General features: G+C 36.8%; 1 pseudogene; it reads right to left on the minus strand.

Annotated features, from left to right (window-relative positions):
* Positions 1-592: 592 nt before the first annotated feature.
* LOC144296619 (large ribosomal subunit protein eL22 pseudogene) lies at positions 593-4,059 on the minus strand (annotated as a pseudogene).
* Between the last annotated feature and the right edge of the window lie 4,200 nt (positions 4,060-8,259).

Consider the following 8,259-nt stretch of genomic DNA (forward strand, 5'->3'; position numbering starts at 1 on the left):
ATCTGGCTTTTTAGAATTTCTAGGCCAAGATGTATTGTATTGAAACTAGGAAGAATGACAGCTGTCACCCCACTTAGTGCCTGTCATCTACCCATCTACCTACTTACCTTCTACCTATGTCTTCTTTACTCATTGTCATACTCTGTGCTATAAGTGTAGAGTGAACCCACTGGCACTTGTTTACCATAACAAGTGCCATTTCTGAAGCTTGGTATCCAGCAAGATACTAATAGATGTCCTCTAAAAAGTCAGTTCTGTGATAAAAAAAAATATGTGAGAAGTACTAGATTAAACAAATTTAAACTGGTTGCTTTGTTGCATAACTTCTCAGAGTTTGGGATATGTCAATATTGCCGTTATTTATAGAGTATGTAACTTTGTCAAAATGTATTTTACTACAAGATTTTTTTTTATTTTACCCATTAACATCTCACAAGCTACTGGTGTTCAACAGACCATGGGTTAGAAAATTCTGGCGCCTTTTTTTGGTGAAAGACCAGACACAATGAGGAAGCACATAAAAGTTGAGAACAAGTTAACACAAATATCAGACTATCAAGAGGAACCAACAAGCCAAAGAACAGCATTTTAATAGGACACTTATAAAAATAGCTTTTACAGGCCAGTGACTAGAACCATGCCCAGTTCCTTGTAGAAACAGAGTGATATATGTTTAATAATAAATGGATGAATATGAGCCAGTTATTCTGCTAGGGGAAAATGTGTCACCATTTCTTTTCCTCATCCTATGTGGATTCAAAGTTACAAAGGTAAAGAAAGGAAGCAGGCAGAAATAACAAAATACTTCAAAATCTTGGTGTCCCTGTTGAAATCAAGCTCCCTATGCAAAAGATTTTAAAAGGTCATCTATTCATTTATTTAATAAGTATTTGGTGAAGGAATAAATAAAGAGAAACTCAAGGCAAGAAGAGGGAGACTAGGTATCGGGCACTAGCACAGAGCCAAGGAACCAGACCCTTGAGAACAAAGATCACAGATGCATGTGCACACCCACACAACCACACACACACACCCCAATCTCAAATGTTCTGTAGAAACATTTCTTCTCTGACACAAACATTTGAATCTTTTTACCATCTTGCTAAAACAGACATTGCTGAAGGCAGGAGAAAATATGGCACATGGGGAGATTTTTATATGGTTCTGAATTATTCAGCTACAAATATACCAAATTTATTTTGGACAAGATTGACAGAAGAGAAAGGGAATAAGAATACACAACTGGACATTTGGTTTGTGAAGCTTTTTGTTTTTGTTTTTTTCTAACACGTTTCTCTTTCTTATTCCTCTACAAACCCTTTTTTCCCCTGCTCCCTACTGTTCTTCTCCAAGACCTATTTTGGTTACTTCTGACCTTGACCTTCCATGTTTTATTAAGAAAATATGGTCTCTAGAGATGGAGAAAGAGATAAAGAGAGAGAAGGAAGGAAGGAAGGAAGGGAGGAAGAAAATAACTAGAAAAATAAGGAAATGGATCAATGATAATTTCTGGTGAAAGAGATTTCCAGATGAACTTTAGAGGTGAGAATTATATGTAGCATCAACTTATTTCCAGCAATATTCTTAAATTGTGAAACTTTAAAAATTAATAGTAGTCCTTGTCATCTCCTTCCTGATTTCATGGAGTCATACATTTAGATGAGACCGAGACTATATTCTTGGTGGAACATACCAAATAAAACCAATTCATTTATGCACATTTTCCCTTCTGCTTCGTAGACAGCAAGGACCCATTATTCTAGCACTTTCTTTCTTTTTTTTTTTTGGAGGGGGAGGGTCCAAGTTTTATTCAAGAACTCATACAAAGTATTTGAGATAAATGAGTTTTAATCTTCACTTTCCTCCTCTTCCTCGTCCTGGTTAATCTGGAAGTAATGCAACTTGTAACTCTTTGCTGTTAGCAACTACGTGCAACCAGTCACGGAAGTTATTCTTTTTCAAATATTTTTTTGGTGACATATTTCAAATACATTTTGGAAAAAGGCACCTCAGAAGTTACAGTAATTTTACTCTTGCTTCTTTTGATGGTTACAACCCCTCCACCAAGATTCCCAGCTTTTCCATTCACTTTGATTCTCTCTTGAAGAAACTGCTCAAAATTGGCAGCATCCATGATTCCATCTTCCATGGGGTGGGTGCAATCAAGGGTAAACTTCAGAACTTGCTTCTTTTTTTTGCCCCTCTTTGCCACAAGCTTTTTCACGGGCCATGGCGGCAGCGGACTAGCACTTTCTTTTTTGAACCACAACAAATTGTGCTTTTTTGAGGAGGGTGCTGGCACTGGTTACAACCATTACAGAGAGAAAAGAGGTTAAGAGGAGTAAGAATGTGAGTGTAAATGCATAGGCAAAACATAAAAGACTTTCCCATTTGCCTTGACTTGCTCCATCAGTTCCCATTGTTTTAGGGCAGCCCTCAATTCCAGCATAGTATCTCTTAGTCCTGTGTATAAATTTGCTCTGTAAATTAAAATGTTGGCTTGTGCTCCCCTGGTGTTTAAGAAGGTGAGTGATGTCCTTGGTGGGAGTATGTTTGTGTAGAAATGTGTCATAAAAGATGATGTCTTCGCCCAAGAAATGCAGGGTCCAAGTTTAGTCATTTATAAGAAAAAAAAAAAAATACCAGAGTTAAACATAACTAACACATCATGAGAATAAGGCTCTTGCCAAATGTGACTTTTTTTCTTTTTTTTTTTTGAAGCTGAAATGTCAGCTTTTACCCTGTGTTTTTAGAGGAATATTTTTAGCATTTTTCCTTCAAAGAGTTTCCCTGCTGATTTTGATCACTTTAAGTTACAAAACAAACCAGTAAATGGTGTATATTTTTCACTAAGACATTAAAATATGAATAATTGATTATTCTTCTCTTGTACATTTATTGGATAATTATGGATGAAATTCAACATGGCCTTTATTTTCTGACATGATTAGGATTTGGCAGGAAATGGCAGTATCCATTTATACTCTCATTTTGAGGCTTGGACATTGGAAGATTGGTAATAGACTGAGTGAGGAGTTTTTTTCACCTTTTTTCCCCTATCATTTGTTTTACTAGTTTCCATTTTACATGTTAAATAAAAGAAGTAAGTTGATGCCATCCATCCACAGAGTTCTTTGACAAAGCACTTTTGGGAAGTCCCAAAGACAAATATCAAAAGCAGACTGGCTTCATCCATCTACATTGCTTCCCAGAAAGCAGTTCCCATAATGTTTTCCTATTCTCACACTAGGTAATCAATTTCTTAAGGCAGAAATAAAATCCATATTTCAGGTTGATAATATTGCCATTTAGGATGATTAACATATATTAGGATGTCACATATGCTAATAATGTGCTATTACAGAGGCAGCCATATGACAAAAGTATGCCAGAGATGCAGATTTCAGAAACCTAAAAGAAAATATACTGATAATTAAGAAAATGGCTAAAAGTATTACATGTGCCTGAAATCTTCAACTAAAATTTTCCACACGTTCCCCCAAAGTCTTATCAGTGGTTTACTATCTCCAAGGAATGCCTAACTCAGTAAAGATTTCTCAGGGAAGATGAAATATTATTGTTGTCTATAGGAACAGTGGAAAATAACTACTAAATTATCTGCTAAGTGCCACATAGCCTGTGCCTAAAGAAATTAAGTAAAATTCCTCATGATTTGAACTATGCATATTAACATTATAATATTGTGTGTTCTAATCCAATGGAACATAAACTCTAATGCAAAACTCAATAAGTTTGTTCTGTTCAGATCAATGTTCATGTTCATGGATTCAAAGTGATAGCCAGGAGGGTCACTGGATTAAAGCCCAAAAAGCTTATTTCTAACTTCAGTGACTGTGTGGACAGTGCCTTCCTTCTCTGGGCCATTCTTCATCTATCAAGTGAGGAGGCTTTTAAATTAACATTTAAATAGTATATATTTAATTTACCTTGTTGATTGTCCTGACAATAAACTGAGACACCTTCTGCCTTAAGTTGAGCATAAATACTGCTGTAAACTACGGCCATGAAGACAAAGTCATAATGTGAATTATAAGTCATGCTTCCTTGCCACAAAAGTTTCTTTTATTTTTTTTTTATTTTATAGTAAACTTACCTCAATATACATCTGATTCATCATTTCTTTCTGTTAAGAGTCTCTTCTTTGGGCAATCGCTTAATTTCTTTTTCATCATTGTTTTTCCCCCCCAAAGATGTCAATCTTTTGCAGAACTTGCTTGTCTTGATACTCTTGAGACTTCTTCCAATGACAAAATTTTAAATCTTAGAAGAGAAAATAACCATAGGAGTAGTCCTATTCCTTTAACATTAGTGCAGGCAGGCACCCAACTGATGCAAATCTCTCCATGCCACAAAAGAATAAATACTCGATCACTCATTGCAATTATTTCTCAAAAGCATCTCTCAAGTTGCACATTATGGAAATGAGCTCCATTCGTATCCCTGTGCCTGTTACTCGGGCATGGTAAGGATACCACAGTTACGGCTGGCAGTCTCTGGACCCGAACATATGGGATATGCTCAGTTACAGGCAAGGAAATTCTCTCGAAAGGATACAAAGACGAACAAAACAGTTGCTTCTCTTTACCATGGAGAAGAACAAACTAGCATTCTGTTAATGAATACAGATTTTTTGTCTTGTTTTTCTACATGCAAAATTAAAATTAAAGACTATGGGAGTCATCTTCTTATAACAGCTGATTTTAGTTTATTGTTTTCAGTTTGTTATAGGAGGAACAGGAGAGATGGGTTCCAAGGACAGAGTCTTCATCAAATCGAAGACACTACAGAAAAAAAACAAAATAAGCCCCCCTCCCAAAAACGATAGGGTGAGAAGCATGTGACAAGTAAATCTGTGTTCAACCACAATACATCTTAGATTCCACTCTTTTAATCCCATTTTGCTTAAAATTATAAGTTGAGGTTTTTTTTTTTTCCAATTGTAAAGGCTTCCAAAGTAGAACTACAGATGGTTCCTAGTAAAATTTAAAAGGAGGAAATATGGGGAAAATCTGAGTGATAGCTTTCTCTCACTTTCAAATAGTGACATAGTGATTAATAAGGTAAGGCAAAGCATACAGGCATAAAAGTTGAAACATTTTCTTCCATTGGCCATTTCCTCCTTCACTGGGCAACCTCCATCTATCCTACTTTTATTGTCTTTTAAAGTACAGCTCACTTTTTAAACTTTCTTGAATCCTTTTTGATCAGGGGCTCATTACACCAGCCACAGCTACTGCTCTCTGTAGAACTTCTGCAAACAGGCACAGTGGAGTTTGCACGTTGTGTTTGAAGCCTGAACCGGACCCTCAATGCATCGCTATTTCCCGAGTAAAGGGTGAAAACTAGAAATTGAGCTCAGCCCTTCATTAAAAACATCAGCTTTTTTTAAATTTAGTTTTACTAAAACATTGTTTTCCCCTTTTAAGATGATAAAACTGACCCCTGGTTTCAAGATATGAGAACAGGAACTTAATGTCAGATAATTAGACAATTGAATGTTCAGCACTACAATTTTTTTTAATGGGACTTGTTGTGATAACTGGGCACATTTGAGCAGGGGTGGAGTGGGCAATGGGGTGATACCGGGAAAAGAACACTCATACAAAAAGAAACATGAAAGAAATACACAGAGGAATGGAGAGGGGAACTGAAAGTAATTTTTAAAAAGAATAAAGGATCTGGGACATGTTGCTGTTCATTTTAATTCATTTTTCATCTTCTGAAAATGTGATTTTCCACTTCTTCAATGTGAGGCAACAGAGTTGTGAAATGTACACAAGGTAAGTAACACCTAAAACAAAACTTAGCAGATGTGAAGTAATAAAAAAAGATAGATAATAAGAAATGTGATCGGAAAGTGGATTACTGCTTTTTATTCATAGCAAAAAAAAAAAAATCTTCAAAATAATTAACGTTAAGAAAACCAAGGATCAAGGATCAAGATACATTCGGAAACAAACTGTCTTGCTCACGTCTCTTTTCCACATGCTAATCACCAGCCAGGTGAATAATTCTCATGAAAGCCACTGCAGGACACTGGCATCCCAAGGGTGACAGGTTTCCTAGTGATAAAATATCAGCAACTTTTCCCTCCCATTTTTCAAGCAAAACTTTTTTTTTAATTTTTATTTATTTATGATAGTCACAGAGAGAGAGAGAGAGAGAGAAGCAGAGACAGGCAGAGGGAGAAGCAGGCTCCATGCACCGGGAGCCCGACGTGGGATTCGATTCTGGGTCTCCAGGATCGCGCCCTGGGCCAAAGGCAGGCGCCAAACCGCTGTGCCACCCAGGGATCCCAAGACTGGATTTTAGAACTGGCTAAAAATATTATCACTTCTGATACCATGATGTCTTAAGTTTCTTCCCGATGGATCATTCCTTCGGTTTATGGTACCATGCCTAACTAAAATGGATGTGTTTATCAAACTATTTTTGTCCTTGAGGAGGGATCCATGGTAGGCATTTAATGTAGAACATTTTTGCAGTATTGAGGATTAAAGAAAAGTCAGATTACTGCTTTACAAAATGTGTACCCGGAGTCTCCTATAAATGTGCGCATAGTAAATACATAATAAATGTTGGCTGACAAAAGGAATAAGGTTAGAAACCAAGTGAGTGTCGAAAGGAGAAAATGCAATGCTAAAATAGGCAGAGCCATACCCAACCCACACTCCTTAGAAAGGCACCTTGGGCCCCTTTCCATGGTCTCTGCTGTCAGGCTTCTAGCCTGGTGAGCAATTCAAAATAATAGTCTGAAAGGAGTTCAGGCTTTTAATAAGCAAGTCAAACTCTCTTCTCAAAGCCTTCTTTTTCTTTCATTTTCACTCTGAAAGGAGAAGTCTTGCTTTTGCTCCGTAAGTAGGAAAAGGAGAGCACATGGGGAGCAAGCATCTGGACCCTCTGGAGATTCCTGAGGCTAGAGCTACACAAAGGAAAAAACAAATGGCTGTTTCTTAGGAGACTCCAGCCTTTACTTCCATAACTTTATACTCTCTACTGGATTGGGTTTTGAAATTCAGAAAATAGATTCCATGTTATCAAAACAGAGGGCAGGGCTAACTCCAAGTCCCCTAACGACTAAAATTGACCATCTTCTACACAAAGTCTCTAAGGAGCAAGTGGTTCAGTCCCACACTGAGGAGCATTAAAGAGGATTCCCAGGTCCTTCCCACCTCGTGCACGTGCCTTGGCTAAAGAGCAACGCTTGCTCCCACTCCCAGTTTTACAGTGAACCTGTCAGGAACCAGCAGTTGGGCCATGGGGAAGATGGGTGAGGGGGTACTCTTTGGACCACCAAAATTGGCAAGAAGCAAATGTTGCCCTTCCTCTAATGTAGTCTCAAGTTCCTGAAGTTAGTTTAAGGGTAGAAGAATCCAAAAAATCTAGCTGTTTGCCCTAGGAATTTTGTCTTCTCATTGGGAAAGTCTAAATTAGAGCCTCCTCTCTCTTTGTTAAGCAAAACAAACAGTTAACTATAAAATAGGGTTGTTGGGGGTCTTTTTCCTCCTTGGAAATAATATGATTTTTCTCCCTTTTCTCACCCTCCCTCATGTGTAGTGGAAATGTCTTAAATAAGCATTATGATGGAAGATACGCATTGTGGTTTGTTAAATGCTGCTGCTTTCTTTTTTACTCCATTTTTTACTCCATTCCTTTTACACCAGCTTATAAATATGATTGAAAGCATATTCTTAAAATTACTAAAGTTTTGTTCTCCTTTTTAACTTATCACTTATGTCCTATGTAACATGATAATCTATCTGATATATAGAATAGATATGTATATGTTTAGCTCCTAAGAATGTTTTCTTCAAATAGATCCAAATGCTGGTAAGGAGACACACCCTGTCCACATTCAGAAAGTGATTTAGAACCCCAGGAAATCCAATGATGTGGTGGTACTTTGAAAGGGGGGCTATCTTCAATTTTTACAAAACCAATCTAAAAAAGGCCATGAAGAGAATACACCCAAGAATACCAGAGTTTGGGAAATCAGCTTAATAATATCATTATGAAAAATGGTAATTTATCTGTGATAAAGTCCCATATTTATTAAATGGCTGTACAGGTAGATGTGTTTATAAGCCAAATTAACTTACAAATCATTACATTTGTGGATGTAAATACTAAGCAAATGTGTAACGAAAATAAATACATCAATGATTTTTAATTGTATGCTTCAAGCCCTACTGTTTCAATAAATAAAACTTAAAATCTACATACATATATATGATTTTT

This window comes from Canis aureus, chromosome 24 (assembly GCF_053574225.1).
Source record: "Canis aureus isolate CA01 chromosome 24, VMU_Caureus_v.1.0, whole genome shotgun sequence".
NCBI classification, from domain to species: Eukaryota; Metazoa; Chordata; class Mammalia; order Carnivora; family Canidae; genus Canis; species Canis aureus.